Source organism: Nomascus leucogenys, chromosome 16 (assembly GCF_006542625.1).
Source record: "Nomascus leucogenys isolate Asia chromosome 16, Asia_NLE_v1, whole genome shotgun sequence".
Taxonomy (NCBI): domain Eukaryota; kingdom Metazoa; phylum Chordata; class Mammalia; order Primates; family Hylobatidae; genus Nomascus; species Nomascus leucogenys.
Window position 1 is genome coordinate 47568225 of NC_044396.1, and position 18175 is coordinate 47586399.

Consider the following 18175-nt stretch of genomic DNA (forward strand, 5'->3'; position numbering starts at 1 on the left):
AAGGGGCCGCCTAGCCAGAGCCACCGGCGGCCTCAGGGCACCGTGGGGAGCGCGCAGCGAGGGGGCGCTGTGGCGCACCCCGCCCCGCAGCCCCGCCCCCGTCTCTCCCCGGCCCCACCCCACTCCCACCGCCCCCTCCGCGGCCGTCCCCACCCCTATCTCCGCGACCCCCACACTTCTCCTCGGCTATTCCCCAACCCTGTCACTGTGCTCCCCTCCCTACTCCCGGGCCGTAGTGGAGGTGACTTTCCTGCGCAGCGCCGATCCTGGGGGCGGAGAACCCACAGGGAATGCGACCCCTTTGCACGCTGTGAGTGGGCAACTGTCCGAGGGACTCGAGCAGATCGAAGGGTGAGGACCTGCTCGCCTGGGGGTGGACGGCCTGGAAAAGCCGCCCCTCTTTGGTTTCTCTCTCCCGCCTGCAGCCCGCACCCCTCCGAGATTCGTGCCCCACTGGACGGTTTGCGAAGGCTGAGGCTGCCTTGGGGACTCACAAAAGACCACAGGAGTGATTCGAAGTGTAAATAGGGAAACAATCATCAGCACACAATCCGGCTGAAGGGATAACATATGAGTTTGCTTGTTGCCCTTCATGGGATTCTTCTCTTTTTATAGCTGGGCGCCCTACAGGGCTCTTGGCAGTCCACGAAAGACCTGGAGTCGGCCTCCCCATTTCTCCGGTCGGTGAGTGGCAGGAGGAAATCGCCAATCATGTTTTCCCGCTTTGCCTCCCCAACTCGAAAACTTGCAACTTGCCGTGTCCTGGAGGTTGGGAGAATTTGGGGTCTCTTGGCTGCTGTCCAACAGCAGTGTTCTCGGTGGGAGGTCCAAGTAGGAGTGGGCGACATTTACCTCCATCTCATGAGGGAGCAGCCCTGCACACTAGGGCCCAAAACTCTGCAAAGGAGCTTGGAAGTTCTTCATCCGTTCCACTTGTTTTGCTACTCCACACACCCTTCTAGGACATGTTGATTGCCAACTGCTCTGCGCAACTTTCCCATAGCTGTCTCTTCCCGTGCATTTCGGAGCACCAGGCAAATACAAGCAGAGAGACCTGGAAAAAAAAATTATGAAGACAATATTAATGATAAAATTAACATGGCTGAGTGAATTGTCAATGCAAGTTCCTTTACTAACTCTTTGTTAAGTTTTGCTTTGTACTCCTTACATCCTCTTTCTCTTAAGCCATTGTTTTAATTTCTTCTCGTTATCATTTTTAAAAGTAACAGAAATACAGCTTTCTTCCTACCTTCACGATTGACATGGTGGAGATTGGGTTGCAAAGAGGAAGCAGTAAGAAAAAATAATTATTCTATACATTCACAAGTCCTTTAAGGCACGAAATAAAAGTAAGAAATAGAAAATACGTCCTTTCTCCTAATAAAGGTCTTTATAATAAAATTTAAATGAAGTTTTGTGTTTCATAACAGCTTTCCAAATACTGTTATAGATACTAAAATGTGCCTATATGTATTTCCTTCCACAATAATAGTAGTAATAATAAACTTTTTAGGTCCAAATTAAACATTTCTCAGCTTAAATTTCTATCCTCAATCCAACATTTATTATATCAAAACTTGATTTTTAAAAATAAAACTTTCTTGAGAAATTAAACATTTCTCAGCTTAAATTTCTATCCTCAATCCAACATTTATTATATCAAAACTTGATTTTTAAAAATAAAACTTTCTTGGAATTCATCATTGATGTCTGTTTGATGGCCTTGTGAACATCAGGAAGATGAAATGAAATGGTTCAAGACTGGAACAATACCATTATCTGCATCTTGACACCTGGGAGATAATGATATCTCCTGCTTTGCTCTACAGACCTACCAGTTTTCTCTTCTTTAAGGGAAAATCCAAATGCATGAGACCTGTGCATTCCTCTACATAATCAAGAGTCTGGTTTCTTCCATCGGAGTGTATGGAGTCAAAGTGGTATTCTGTACATGGCATGGTGTGATAGGTGGGACTATGAGCTACTGGGGGAAAAAGTTCTTACTTCTAGCCACTTATACAAAGAGAGGCCATCTCAGTGTAATCTGAAAAAGTGCTCACTTTATAATGCTGTATCCAAGGCCCATCAAAAGCTAAATGAATGTATTTCTACTAAAAGTTGGGGAAAGTTGAATGTCTAAACCTCTGAGCAAATCTTCTTAATTTAGAAAATAAAATAGTAGAGCATCATTGTAATACCTTTCAGTTTCCTGGACATTCAACTCCACATCATGGGTAAATAAAATAGTTGTCCATTTACTCATTCATTTATACATTAATCAACAGACAGTGTGGTGAAAAACACTAATGCTATGTATTATTTATAGGTTTAAAATACAAAAACACGTTACTTAAAATGGTTCCTGCTCTAGATGTAGTCTTTCAGAGTAGTATTTTCCAACCTAGTCTGGTCAGTGAAGTCATCTTAGCAGTTTCGAAAAATACTCATGCCAGAGCCCCACCCAGATAGATTCTGATTCAGTTCTTTTCGGGTAGGGCCTGAGCACAGGAATTTTTAAAAGCTCTCCAGTGGCTTTAGTTTTCAGAAAAGATTGAGAACCACTGGCCTAAAAGGAAAGATAAGGTAGTCTAGAAGGAAACAGTCCTTAACAAAGGAAATGTTAAAAGTATGAAATTATAGTAAATAGGCTGGACTGTCATTTTGTGTTGATCCCCGTAAGAGGACACTGAGGATCACCACTCCCAAAACCTCATCAACTACACTGCCTTTGAGAGATGGAGTTGGCAATTTGCCCATTTACTCTCAGTAAACTTGCATGACTTGTAAAGGTCCAGGTTACAGTTTATTCATCTGACCTAGGAACTATTTGTACTCTAGTTACCAGAAAATGAGTGCCTGTAAACAAAACGTCTCTTTACTAGTGCTGATGTAATGCTATCAGTACCTACTTGTGAAATGCCTACTATATCATGGACTTGGTCCTAATTTCTTTACGTTGAATTTCGCTGTCTTATTTAATTTTCCAGATTACTTTGGAAAGCCTCATCAGTAATTACAAACCACACGGAGCATTTGATTTTGTTCCCTCAACATTGTCCATCTTCATTTTAATTATAGTTTCACAAATTGTTATGTTTTCAAATTTATACTTGTTTTCAGTGACCACATTTTATGTCTGCTGATTCTTTGTATTATGTAGGTTAAGTCCTAAATCTTGCAGTAATGTCTCCAAATCACATACAGAATGCATTACTTTGGGGAAAATAGCTTTTAGACAGTTAATCCTATCTGTGATTTACAAGAGTCTTATAAAAATTATTCAACAAACCATGGTACTTCCTGGCAGGCATTCTTTGCTAGATTTTGGAGTTAGTTTTTCTTCAAAGATTGAAGCCCTCTATAGATGCACATGAGAATGAAATGTCATATAGAAGGGTTGATTTTGAAATGCCAGATATTAAAACTAAAATCAAAGCCTGCCATATTGTATAACTGAATTAATATTTAGCCCTTCACTGGCCCTTCTGACTTACAGGCTAGTTTTCCAGTGACAGGTGATGTCGCAATATTTCTAGGGAAAAGAAAGCCTCATTCTTTTAAAATACCATTCATTTTATATCTTATATGGCCCACCTAGGATTTTAAGCCCTCCTTAGACATGTGTATACCCAATGAGGTTACAGGGTGAAGTAGCTGTTTGTTTCCTTAGAATCTAGCCAATCCTGAGTGCTACACATCTTAAATTCAAAAGGAAATCATTAATGGTTTTGATGGGAAATGTTTACATGTTCTCAATTTACCAGTTAGTATTTACTGTTGTCCAGGGTTATTTAACATTTTTCTAAGGTAATTTAAATGTAAAATGGAATGATATGCAATAAGTAATATCTTTCAATGGAAGAACGCAGAGTACTAAAGTTTATTTCCTGGGGACACTAGTGAGAAATGACTAGATTGTAAGTCTTTCAACCAGAAAATAAAGGATTTCAGAATGATGAGGAAAGTTTGAGGGAAATGATACAGGTCCACAGATAGCTCACATGGTACTAAATGACTCATAACATGCAGTATTTTTTACATAATTTGGGAAGTGTGCCATGCTTGTACATTTCACCATTGAGTGTGGTACAGTACTTTGATCTTCAACAATACACAACATTTGTGACATAATAGCTATAATAGGACTATTCAGCTATTTTACACGGCAATAATCCAGTCCTCTCTCATCAGGATAAACTATGAGGACAAATCCTTTCAAAATCAGAATTAGTTCCTTGTAGAAGAGTGAGGCTACAATTATCCCTTAAATAGGAGCAGCTGCAACATGGTATCGGCCTGGAGCGTGGCAGTGAAGTGTTTTTCCAATGCAATTAAATGGATTTTTTAATGCAAACTAATATTCTATAAAAAGTCAATTGGTAGGGGAGTAAGTGTGGAATTGCTGAGATGAAAGAAACAATCATTTTGCTTACCTGAGTTAATATTCCTGCCTTAGTAAATGATATTTTGGTAAGAATGGATAATCAAGGCTCATATTTTCCTGTGAAGTGGGGCCCAAAAGAAAACCAGAGTAATACAAAGGAAAGATAATTCTGGTTTATTTGTACACTCTACATCTTATTTTGAAATGGATTCACAGCCATATTTTGATACTGTTTTTCAAAATGATAGGATGAGTGAACAGCACCATTTCAATTTAAACAGCAAAGGTAATACTGTGGTGGAAAAATATAAAGAGAGCTCACAGGACCTACATTAGTAAGTGCCCACATCCAGAATGAGACAAAGAGGAATGGGAACTTAAATTTCTTACACAGAGATGATTAAAGGATCAGAAAATAAGACCTTTAAGAAAGATTAAAGGACCTGTTTAGGGAGAACAATACTGAGAGGCAATGTAACGTCTTCAAATCATATATATCCGGAGCTCTTTCACAAGCAACAGGGAAAGAACACCTGCACTGAAGATATGACATGAGGAATTGGATTTTAATACTAGAACATGGAGGACTAAGCCCGCACGAAAAGAATTTTTCCTAGTGTAAGCTTAAATGTATTGCCAAAGGAGAGGTGTCGGCTCTCAGTAGGACTGATTTAAAAATCTCTGCAACCAAAGTTTGTGAATTCACCTGCACATCCACTGACACCCTTCTTGAGTATGCTTTCCTTATATAAGATCGAGTGGGCTGATAGTTTGAACTTAGCTCTGATTATCTAAAAGACATGTACTCATAAATTTTGGATAACGTATAGGGAAGTTCAGCCAGATGTGAGCTAAATAATCTCTTACAGTTATTTGAAGTCAATAAATGCTTCCCTTTATATTATGACTTGTTGATGAATATTTTCAAGGACTTTCGTTACACACAAAAATAACACATCTGATTTTGCAGGCAAAATTTAAGACATGACATAAAACTAAAAATCAAAATAATTAACACATTTTTAGAGTGTTACATTTGTAAAAGGAAAGTCTCACATGATAGGGATGGTCTTTTAGGATGACCTCAGAGCCAAAGATAAAACAAAAGGAGTCCTCCTGCCTTACTATCATATATTTTAATGCATGGCATTCACTAAGTCAAAATTCACACATTTTTCAGACAAGAAATACCCTAGATTCCCAATCAGGCTGATGGCCGTTGCTGAATTCCGAATTCTCCCGTGAAATCTTCCAGGGTTGTGTGGGTAAATGTGACTCTGCACCCTCCCCCTACCCGATCTCCCCCAGGAATAGGTACTGTTTCCTTCCACTAAAAATCCACTTATGCTTGACCTTTACATAATGTGATTAGCTGTCTACCCATGTATTGTTTTAATGTTTCCATTTTATTCCTATTGGCTTTTGAATATGCCTGTCTCTATTAATGTGTTTGATACTGATTATAGGTTCCTAGAGGAAAGGGGCAGAATCTCTTTGAACCTGACTTTGAATCTCTTCAATAGGATATATGACCCCATGTATCATCAGTTCCTTAAATATTACTCTTTGCAAGAAGATGACTGCTTCTGAATTGTGTCTCTCCCAAATTCAATTCACCTGTTGAAGCTCCAACTCTGACGTGATGGTATCTGGAGATAGGACTTTGATAATTAGGTATAGACAAGATCATGAGGATGAGGCCACCAGGCTGGAATTAGTGCCCTATGTGAAAAGACACCAGAGAGATTGCTGTCTCCCTCCCTGACATGTGAAAACACAAAAGGTGGCTGTCTACAAGCCAGGAAGAGGGCCCACCCCAGAAACATGTGATGCTGACACCTTGATCTTAGATTTTCAGTCTCCAAGACTGTAGGAAAATAAATTCCTGTGACTTCCAGTCTCCAGGACTGTGAGAAAAATAAATTTGCCCGGTCTATGGTATTTTGTTATAACAGCCTAAGCTAAGACAACAACTTAGCAATCTTTTTCTTGGTCTCAGCCAGAGTTAATTTAGGATGCTACTGATGCAGATTCAAGGTGTAACAGTATATAATCACTTCCACTGCATTAAGACAGCTTAGGAAGAGTTACAGTAGTCTTATATTCTCTATGTTGCCTCATCTGTATTGTTATAATTCAATATCACCTTTAGTTAAAGAAACCATTATTAAGAGTCCTCTGTATGTCAGGTGCTGTGACTATCAATATATGTTCGTTGCTGTGGATCCTCCTTTTCTTCCCCTTCCCTTTTCCGCTCTTGGCTGCTTTACCCATTTATGTTTTCTGTGTCGCCTTTATACACATTTGTAATCTCTAGATTAGAAATTAGTCAGAGAATGAACAGAGAAAATAACACTTTAAGCCAAGAGAAGAGCATGAACCGAGTCGGAGAGGCTTCAAAAACAAAGAAAAGTTTGGGAACAACCAGATCAATTGAGTATTTGCTATAATTTTTAAGGTGTTGAGGTGGAAGTAGGAAAAGGACAGATGGAGGAGAACCATGAGAGGAGACGGAGGAGGTTCTGATCATTGCAATGTTGTCCTTCTAACTGAAGAGCTGGAACTCTCTGCTGGGGAGTCTTGAAGAGCTTTAATATAGGACCTAACTTTGGTATATTTGGATTATAATATTTTATGAACAATGGGATTTTTCACACACTATTTGCGTTACAGTAAGGATTCCATAAGCAATTGCAGGAACCACTTACTACAGAAAGAGAGCAAATACTACTTTTTCCAAAATTCTATAAATCTGTTTTAGTAGCTATTGAATGTAAATATACCTGGAAAAATATTAAATTGAGTATTGTTACCCTCTGTGATCTACCTATCTCTTTAGCTTCATATTTTTCCAGCCCCACAATCCCCTTCCTCTCAGCCCCAACCTTAGTATCTTAAAATATAGCAAACTACTTAAACAGGACCACAGCCCCTAAATTGCAACTCTAAATTCAAAAAGTTCTGAAAACTTAAAGTTGTGTCGTGACACATTGGCAGCAAAACCTAGAGGCATCATCTAATCTGAACTGACAAAAGCCTCTTTAGAGTTTATTGATCCTACTCAATGTATGTTCATATGTATTATTGCAGAATATTACTGTCCCATTATGTGGTACTACCTCAAATCTCACATTAAATGTGGTGTGTGTAATATTCTGTAAAACTTTTCAAAAGTTAAAAAAATGTTTATTTCAAAACACGTTTGTCTGTAGGGTGTCAGATAAGAGATTATGGACCCGTACTTGTAGTGAGCTAAACTCACTGTGACTTATTTTGAAACAGAGGAATAATTTGCCTACAATAAAACCACTGATATTAAATGTACAAATTTGATAAATTTTAAGAAATGGATGCATTTGTGGACCACTGCTACAATGACAATGCAGAAAAACTGCATCTTTTCACAAAGTTTTCCTGAACCCCTTTGCAGTCAATCCTCCCCCAGTCTTCAATCCCCAGAAACCACTGACCTAATTTTTGTCACTCTAGTTTTGTCTTTTCCAAAACGTTCTATAAATCTAATGATTCAATATATGAACTTTTATGTCTGGTTTCTTTTCCTTAGAATAATGTGTTTGAAATTCATCCATGTTGTCATATCCATCAGTAGTTTGCTCCTTTTTGTTACTAAGTAGTATTAGACCATCAGTATAACACAATGTTGTTTATTCATTCGCTGGTTGAGGAGCATGTAGGCTCTTTCCTGTTTTAATTATTATGAATAAAATAGCTATAAAAATCCAAGTATAAACACTTGTATGGAAATATGTTTCCATTTCTTTTGAGTAAATATCTAGCAATGTGACTGCTAGATTGTATGGTAAATGCATGTTAAATTTACAAGAAACTGCCAAGTTGATTTCAGAAGTGACTGTGCCATCTTTCATTCCCACTAAGAATGTATGAGAGTTTTGGTTGCTCCAAATCCTTGTCAACACTTGGCACTACCAGTTTTGTCAAGTTCAGGCATCCTAGTGGATGTATAATGACAAATCATTTAATATTAGGAAAAGTCTTTTAAAAACGTTTACCTTTTAAAAATTGGGTTGTTTGTCCACGTATTACTGAGTTATATAAGTTCTTAATATATTCAGGATGTGAGTTCTTTTTCAGAGCCTAGGGGGAGAAAGCTACTAGGGCTAGTAAATTAGTTAAAAGAGACTATAGAATACAAGGTCAGTATACAAAAATAATTACATTTCTGTATGCTATGACAAACAATTAGATATTGAAAAATACATCATTTATAATGCCAACAATATGAAACAGGAATAAATTCCACAGAATATATACAAGACTTGTGCACTAAAAATTACAAAACAATGCTGAAAGAAACTGAAGAAGACCAAGATAAACAGAGACATGCCATGTTCATTGTATGGGGGCCTCAATATAATTAAGATGTCATTTTGCCCACAATGATCTATTGAGTCAATGAAATCTCAATAAAAATCTTAGGCCTTCTTGTTGAAAATAAAAAAAGTTTATTTTAAAAGTTTTTATGAAAATGCAAAGGACCAAAACACTTTGGAAAAGAATAAAGTTGGAAGACTTATACCATTTGATTTGAAGACTTACTCTAAAGCTACAATAAAGAAAACCACATGCTATTGATGTAAGGATTTATAGACCAATCAAACAGAAGTCTGGAAATAAACCTAAATATACATGGTCAATTGATTTTCAATAAAGATGCCAAGGTAACTCAATGGGAAAATGATAGTTTTTCAACGTATTCTGCTAGAACTATTGGATATCCATTTGCAAAGTAAACCCTTACTTCATTCCACATACAAAAATTAGCAGAGCACAGATCTGCATTTAAGCAAAAGCCATAAAACTAATAGAAGAAAATACAGGACCTGGGTTAGACAAAGCTTCCTTAGGACACAAAATGCAATTTATTAAATCGGATTTAGAAAAATTAAGAACTTGCTTTTCAGAAGACACTGTTAATTAAATGAAAATTCATTCTACAGACTGGGAGAAAACATCTGACAAATGTCTTGTAATGCTCATGTTTGCAAAATTTCCCTGCCTGGTTTCTGTTATTTCTGTTATTTCCTTTACCTGGTGTGCCCTTTTCCCTGGTCTTGGCATGAAGAGCTCTTATTTCTCTTGGAGAATGGATAAACTTGGATATTAGATCATCATTTTGTTCAGGAAGGCTTCCCAGACCCTCCAACTCTTCATGTTCTAGGCTGCTCTTAACATCCATCAGACTGTACCTTTCTGATCAATTTGCATGTGTGTTTTCTATAATAAACAGTTAGTTCATTGAGGGAAAAGACAATGTTGTTTATGCTTTCCTGGGTTCTTGGACTGAAGAGCACTCACCTTTTCCATATCCCTATCCCCCACCCTGTCCTCTCTCAACTAAAACAATTTTTAATACTGCCTCCCCTTCCAGATAAAGCTCTATATCCTTCCATCTTATTGCTGCTAAACTTCCTGAATTCATTCCCTATCTGTTCTTCTTCACTGCACCCATTTTTTCTTCAACCCACAGCAGTTTGCAGTTTGGTTTTCTGCTCCTGAACTACTTTCTATTGAAACGGTTCTAAGACTTCCATTGAATTTCTAACTGCCAATTTCACTGAGCACTCTTTATTCCTCACCTTACTTGACTTTCTTGGAGCTTTATAAATTTGTTCCCTATTACATTGTGAAGGCTTTGAGCTGAGGGATCCTGCTTTATTTGTCTTGGTGGATAAACAGCTGGAGCACATCCATACGAAGAGAAAAAACAGGTAGAGAAAGCAGCATGACAAACAAACAAACAAACAGACAAACAAACAAAAAAACAGAGAAATAAGAGAACTCCAGGGAGCAGGGAGTCATAGGGTACCTTCCAGGAGGGAATGGCAGACATTCATCTGTTCCCTCACTCAGTTAGCCATCCATTCAACAAACACTACTTGAGTGTTCACTTTATGCCAGACACAGTGTTGGACTTCAGGTCCACAAACTCTTTTCTATACCCTCTCCTGTATGGCCATTTGCTTCCATAACTCCAACTCCAACTCATTTTCCAATCCCTCCTAACTTTATGTCTCTTTCCTATTTTCTGATACCAGGTACATATTTCCAACTGTCTACCAGGTATATCTGGCTGTATCTCTGGAGACACTCAAACTCAGCATAGACACATGTATTTTTTCTATAAATTTATGAGGTACAAGTGCAATTGTGTTACATGCATAAATTGCATGCTGGTCAAGGACTTTAGAGTATTTACCACCTTAATAATGTACATTGTACCCGTTAGGCAATTTCTTATTTATTCCCTGGCAAATACAATTCTGATAAATATAATATGTGTATTAAGCATTTCCTCCTGGAATACATATCTCATTTAATAGTAATACTCAATACCCTGCCATGATAATTAACCATGGTTCCCATTTCTCGACTCTCAGCTGGACTATTGCTGGAGTCTCCCATGGGGTCTCCTTGAATATAATTCAGAATCTACGCACCTCCTATGACTGTCTAACTAAAAGACAACGTGAGCACACCATTGTCCTGCTTAAACATCTCCAACAACTTTCTGATACTCAAGCACCCCAAACCATTTGTTGTCCTGCAAATAGCCACATGTATTTGGCTTCCTTCCAAGCATCTGCTCTTACTGCCTCCTCTGTGTATGAAAAAAGTCCTCAATACCCTATATTCCTATAATGACTTTTATCACCTTCAAGACCCAGTCAAATATGACTGGCAAAGCCTTGCTAACCCCCCGCCCCCATACATACTGTGTATTCTTTCATTATGGTGTTGTAAAGATTTGCTTATAAGCTCTTCTTCCATTCTAGATTATCTAAATCTTCATTATACTCCTAACATCTGGAATAGAAATGAGTACAAAAACTAGTTTTGAAAAGGCAACTATTCTCTGATTTTGATGTGACCAGTTTCTATTAGGTGTTATTTGGGAATAGTGTCATATATTTTATGGTGAATTCAGTACTTTAAAAAAGATTTAGCCACTTCCTTAGCAGTAGTTTATCTCTCCCTCAGAGAAAACCAGAATGAGTTTTTAATAAAATGATTGAAAAGGTACACCAAATCTCCAATTTAATTATTTCAATCCCAGCAAAAAGGTCTTTCAGAGAGGCTGCCGCTTGGTAAAATGTGATAAAGTTTCAACACGTTCTTAAAAATTGTAAATTAATGTATAAACTTCCATTCAAAGTTTAATCTGCTATTTTCACATGTGAAAACTCATAAGGTTGCTTCCTATTGACTTAGTATTTTGCATCTAGAGTTTAAACTAGAATTTAATCTCTTTCTAGAAGCTTCCAGAGGCACTTTGTACTTATCAGTGAATGTTGCCCATTTTTACTGCTTTCAGAGTTAGGTAAGGACCCCACACCCAGTGTTCCAGATCCCAACTTAGATCTCTAGGCTTATTTCTCTCAAGTTTGTGTTTCTATTAAAGCAGATCACTTCGTATGATTTTAACACTCCTTGAATTTTTATGGCCTCTATGTGTTTGTTCAGGGGCAGTGCCCTGCCTGCCTGCCACTTCCTCCTGTTATCCTCTAGCCTGTCTTCCCATCTTAACTGCCATTGCCTTTCTGAAATCTCTCCGGCTCCAACCTGAGTTCTCATCTTTCTTATACACTGGAGTGCTTGCTGGTGATCCTTTGATGGGACTTCTCATATTTCACCCTGCCCTACAGTTATATATATATGAAAAATATATATAATATATACATTATATAACATATATAATTAACATATATATAATATATGTGTGTGTGTGTATGTGTATGTGTGTGTGTATATATATATATATGTATATTTTCCCTTTCTTTCTTTTATTTTTAGAGGCAGGATCTCACTCTGTCACCCAGGCTGGAGTACAGTGGCTAGGTCATGGCTCACTGCACATTGACCTTTTGGGCCCAAGCCATCCTCCCACCTCGGCCTTTCGAGAAGCTGAGACCACAGATGTGCACCACCATGCCCAGCTATTTTTTTTTTTTTCATATTTTGTAGAGATGGGGGTTCTCCTTATGTTGCCCAGGCTGGTCTCGAACTCCTGGGTTCAAGGGATCCCACCTTGGCCTCCCAAAGTGCTGAAATTACAGGCATGAGTCACTGCACCCAGCTTCCTTTTTCAACTAGACAAAAAGTTTTAGGGGAAGTATTACTATGTCCAGTTCATCTCTGAGGCTCCCACAATGCCCAGAACAACTTGAAAATACCAAGTACTCAATAATTATTTGTTTAGTTGAGGTTAGTTAAAATAAATTCAAACAGCTTTCTCCTCACTACATGTTAACAAAATAATTATAACAAAGACATACATAATCACAATAAGCAGTTGAGCCAGGATTTGAATACAGACAGTTTACTGTGCTTTAAACTCTTGGACTTGGTTGCCTTGACAGCAGTTAGAATATGTGTTGCAAACTTGTTGGTCCAGCTATGGAGCTTCACTCTAATTGCAAAAATATAAAAAGTGTCCTGAAGAGACCTAACTTTTTCTCCCGGACAGTGTGTGAGAGAAAAAAAAAGTTTTTATTGAGACATTAGTTTCAAGGAGTAGGAACATATATAAGAGCATTCCTTTCATGAATTTATGATAACCTTATCATCTATTTTCTAGTTTAATTCTTTCAGGATGTATAGATACAAACTTATAAACATGTAGACATAGTCAAACTTACTATTTGCTATTAGAGTGAGTGTTCCCAGTTTGAAGACCTAGACAATTGCTCTGAAATCTACCCAACCTGAGCATAAATACAAGTTGTGCTTTTGGTCAGGCTTTGGGGAGAGAATCTGCCTTTCTAATCCTCAATTTCCTAATCTATAAGACAGGGATGCTATTAGGAGTGCAATGCATAACTTATGATAGGAAGATCCACAAGAGGCTCAAAGGTGGCGAGAATGTACTGTATTAAAAGCCAAAGATGTAGGATTTGAAATAAGCTTGGTTTGGCGATCAGATCCTTATTCTGGGCCTTTGGGCTTCAACAAGCAGGAGGAAGTAAGGGCATAGCAAAACATTCTTCAGTGTTGGGACTTGAAATCCATTAAGGGAGTGTGAAAATAATGTTAACTTCATTGGTCCCCACATAAAGTAACTACTTGTTCTAACTGGAAGCATTGTGTTTATTCATTTATAGAATATGAGAAAGAACTGAGTGAACCGATGATGTAGCAAAGAATTTTCCATTTGCATTTTGGGATATATCTGAACCTATTTGTAAGTAGTGTCTGGGGTTTTTCTGGAGGAAAGAAAGTAGAAAGTCTGTTTTACATTGTCCTTTAAAAGCAGGATCAAAATTTTCCTGAATTATCTGTGATTTTTCCTTATGTGCAGATGAGTTTACTGTTTTTACCATTTGGTGTTTCCAGTCAACATGCCGATCTCCACCATCATCCTGATCAAGAACCCCCTTCCAGCTCCACATCTCTCTGTTAAGAATACCTTAAGTAGGTTTTTTACTTTACAAACCAGTGTACAGTTTCTTTTCTAAAATATTTTGAGAATTTGAGGTTTTGGAAAGATCCAGAGACTACAGATGAGAAACAACAATACTCATTGCCAAGTGATCAGACACAAAGAATTGCACAGAAATTGAAAAATACCAACCAGGTTGACCGCTGCTTTGTGATGCTTCATGGGCTGCTCCAAGGCCAATGCACTAGCTCCCTGGCTGGCTGGAAGAATGTGGGCCTCCTGCTCCAGGAGGAGAATGATCTCAGACCCCATTCCACCAAACTTTCAGCAGGATAGTTTGCCCTTGTTTTGATTTATGGGTATTTTCCAATAAAGGTAGGTCTAAGATTTCATTTATCAGTATAATTAAATAAACTTGGAAGAATATATTCAGAAAAATATTTTTCTCCCTTTTTTAGATGGCTCTGTCTAGCTTTGCTCTGCTTATCTTGAAACTACCTCAATACAACCAACAATTTCTGCCAGGGAAGTAGAAAAACCATGCACACACTGTTGGCTAGTTGTGTGTGCTTTCTGGGTGGGAGAGGACAGTGTGGGATTAAAAGTCAGGCTCTGAGGTCCAACCTGGGTCTAAAAACAGGTTTTGCTACTGACCAGGCTTTGGGGAGTGAATCCATCTGGATGATTCTTAATTTCCTCATTATAAGACAAGGATAGCAGGCTGGCATGGTGGCTCATGCCTATAATCTCAGCACTTTGAGGGGCCAAGGCAGAAGGATTGCTTGAGCCCAGGAGATCAAGGCTAGCTTCAACATCACAGCAAGACTCTGTCTCTACCAAAAAAATAAAAATAAAACTAGCTGGACATGGTGGCATGTTCTTATAATCCCAGCTACTCAGGAGGCCAAGACAGGAGGATCACTTGAGCCCAGGAGTTTCAGATTGCCGTGAGCTATGAGTGCACCACTGCACTCCGGCTTGGGCAATACAGTGACACCTTGTCTTAAAAAAAAAAAAAAAAAAAGATGTGGATGCTACGGATGCTATTAAGAGTGCAATGCATACCTTATGGTAGGGAGACCCATAAAGGCAAATAATTCTAATATTATTGAGCACTAATAGTAGGCACTGGTTTAAGCTCCTTAAATGTATTATCCTGGCTGGTCACAGTGGCTCATGCCTGTAATTCCAGCACTTTGGGAGCCCGAGGAGGGTGGATCATGAGGTCAGGAGTTTGAGACCAGCCTGACCAACATGATGAAACCCGTCTGTACTAAAAATACAAAAATTAGCCAGGCGTGGTGACGCATGCCTATAATCCCAGCTATTCAGGAGGCTGAGGCAGGAGAATCATTTGAACCCGGGAGGCAGAGGTTGCAGTGAGCCGAGATCATGCCATTTCACTCCAGCATGGGCAACAGGGCGAGACTTTGTCTCAAAAAAAAAAAAAAAAAAAAAGTATTATCCCATTACTCCATGAGGTGGACTCTATTATTTATCCCAGTTCCTTGGAGAACTTGGGGCACAGAAGTGGTTTAGTCCCACAGCAGTTAAGTGCTGGCAGTAATTCTAGCCCTGGCTGCTTCTGCAGGTGCCTGCTTCTCCACTATGCAAAGCTGCTTTTTCACAAGCACGGCTGAAGTGACTCAGGGTGATTTCAGAGCACACAGCAACATGTGCATGTAGTATGCTGAGTGCTTCTGAGTGATGTGACAAGGCCTAAGGAAGTCTAGCAGGATTGGTGAGGGCTGAGGTTCATCACCTACCTGGGTTAGGGTGTTTCCATTTGGGAGAAAGTGTGACCAAGAGGCCAGCCAGAATTGGGCTCCTGCCACCGTGCTGAGACTGCTCTGCTCTGAGCTTTTCTTGAAAGCTCAACTTTCCCTTTCCTCTTTGTCTAATATTTTTGCGCCTCATCCCCCCACCATACTATCCATAAACATCAGCAGTCAAATAAATAAAAGAATACTTCTGAGGCTGCCAGTTAAGAGCCTGTGGGGCTGGGAGGCCTAATAAACATGTCTAGAATACTAGATATTTTTTTTGGCAGACTTCATGTTTCAAGATGCTCCATAACCTCTCCTTTATTTGTGAAGCCTTTCTTCACCTCTTTGCCTCAGATATATTGTTTGTTCTTCTTTTATGATGTCTTCCATATGCATCCTTCTCAACCAACCAGGAGTGTATAATCTTCTTGAGAACAGGGATTCTTTTATTTTTCTTTTTTTTTGAAACAGAGTCTCACTCTGTTATCCAGGATGAAGCGCAGTGCCTTGCCTCAATGATAGCTCATTACAGACTTGAATTCCTGAGATAAAGTGATCCTCCCACCTCAACCACCCAAGTAGCTGGAACTACAGATGTCCACCATGCCCAGCTAATTTTTTTATGTTTTATAGAGATGGGGTCTCACTATGTTGCCCAGGCTGGTCTTGAACTTCTGGGCTTAAGGATCTTCCTGCCTCACCCTCCTAAAGTGTTGGGATTGCAGGCATGAGCCATCACCACTGGCCTTAGAGAACAAGCATTTTGACTTTTGGATCACGGTATGACCTACAGCATACAGCTTATCATCTAAAAAGTAGAAGCTCATTATGAAATAGAAAAATGTGAAAATCAAACCATTCCGTAAACCAAGTCAAGTCAAAATACAAACAACAGATTGGGAGAAAACCTTTGCAACTTATTTAACAGTGTATTGTGATTCATAATATGTAAACAATTTCTTTAAATTGAAAAAAATATTTAAAAAATGGATAAATGACAGTTATTTCACCAAAGGTAAAGTGCAAATAAATGAATAGTCAGTAACATGTGGGAAAATTCTAATACTCATTAGAAATTGAGAAAGTGTAAGTGAAATCACTGCCCCCCAAATTTTACACATATAGGCAAAAACTTAAAAAAGATTTACTTCTAGAAAAGAAAGAAAAGAAAAGAAAAAAGAAAAGAAATAAGGAGGGAGGAGAAACATTTATGTACAATAGGTAGTTGTGAAAGGGTGTGAAAGAGTTTGAAATCACATATTTTATGTGTAATTATGTGTAGTGTATTAGTCTGCTAGGGCTGCCATAACAAAGTACCATTGATTTAGTGACTTTAACAACATAAATGTATTTTCTCACAGCTCTGGAGACCAAAAGTCTGATATCAAGGTGTCTGCAGTGCTGGTTTCCTCTGAGGCCTCTCTCCTTGGCTGGTAGATGGCTTTCTTCTCTCTATGTCTTCACATGGTCTTCCCTCTATGCCTGTGTCCTAATCTGTTCTTAGAAAGACACCAGTTATATTGGATTAGGGCCCACACCAACAAACTCATTTTAATTTCTGTATCCCTTTAAAGATCTTGTTTCCAGATACGGTTATATTTTGAGGTAGTGGGGGTTAGAACTTCAACATATAAAGTTTGGGAAGACACAATTCAGCTCATAACATATACGGATATACACAGATAAACACATACTTACTAAACAGGTAGGTGCATGTTACAGAAACAAACCAAGTAGGATAAACTCCAAATTGTGAGCAATGTTTATCTCTAGGGTTGGGATGGAATGGATAGAGAATATTTGATTCATTTTCCAATTTTAAAAGGTCTGGAATGATGGTCTTCCATATTTCCCTATTCACAATATAGACGAGGTGCAGGGCCTGGAGATGAAATGCATATGGGGTAGGTTTATTTCCTTCTCTTTCTACACAGTCAGTATAAGAACACAGCTGTGGTCGGGCGCAGTGGCTCACGCTTGTAATCCCAGCACTTTGGGAGGCCGAGGAGGGCAGATTACGAGGTCAGGAGATCGAGACCACGGTGAAACCCCGTCTCTACTAAAAATACAAAAAAATTAGCCGGGCGTGGTGGCGGGCGCCTGTAGTCCCAGCTACTCGGAGAGGCTGAGGTAGGAGAATGGCTTGAACCCGGGAGGCGGAGCTTGTAGTGAGCCGAGATCGCGCCACTGCACTCCAGCCTGGGTGACAGAGAGAGATTCAGTCTCCAAAAAAAAAAAAAAAAAAAAAAAGAACACAGCTGTGTTAAATACCAGGAGGCTGTTCTGGTATTATTATTTGTTCCTTGTTCCTTTTTGAGCTTTTCAGGCTTTTCAAATAATAATAACAATAATAAAGATAATAGAAATATTGTGTACAGAAAACATATCATCATCAGAGGCACACACTGCCCAGATGCTAGCCAATACTACTCCTACTCTTGGGCAAACAAGAAAGCTACATTTCTCAGCCTTCCTTGTAGTTAGTTAGATTGGATGATTTGACTGAATTTTGACCAAACTAACATAACATAGGTGGAAGAAAATAAGCCACTTCAAGTCTTGGCCTTAAAACATCTCTTGTTATCTTCCTTAGTTTGCTCCCTCTCT

The 18175-nt window shown here is 38.8% G+C and overlaps 1 non-coding gene across 1 annotated transcript; it reads right to left on the minus strand.

Annotated features, from left to right (window-relative positions):
* Nucleotides 1–17411: 17411 nt before the first annotated feature.
* On the minus strand, nucleotides 17412–17539 carry LOC115830728. Its single transcript, XR_004026280.1, has one exon. It is a non-coding gene; the product is annotated as a small nucleolar RNA SNORA51 (small nucleolar RNA).
* Between the last annotated feature and the right edge of the window lie 636 nt (nucleotides 17540–18175).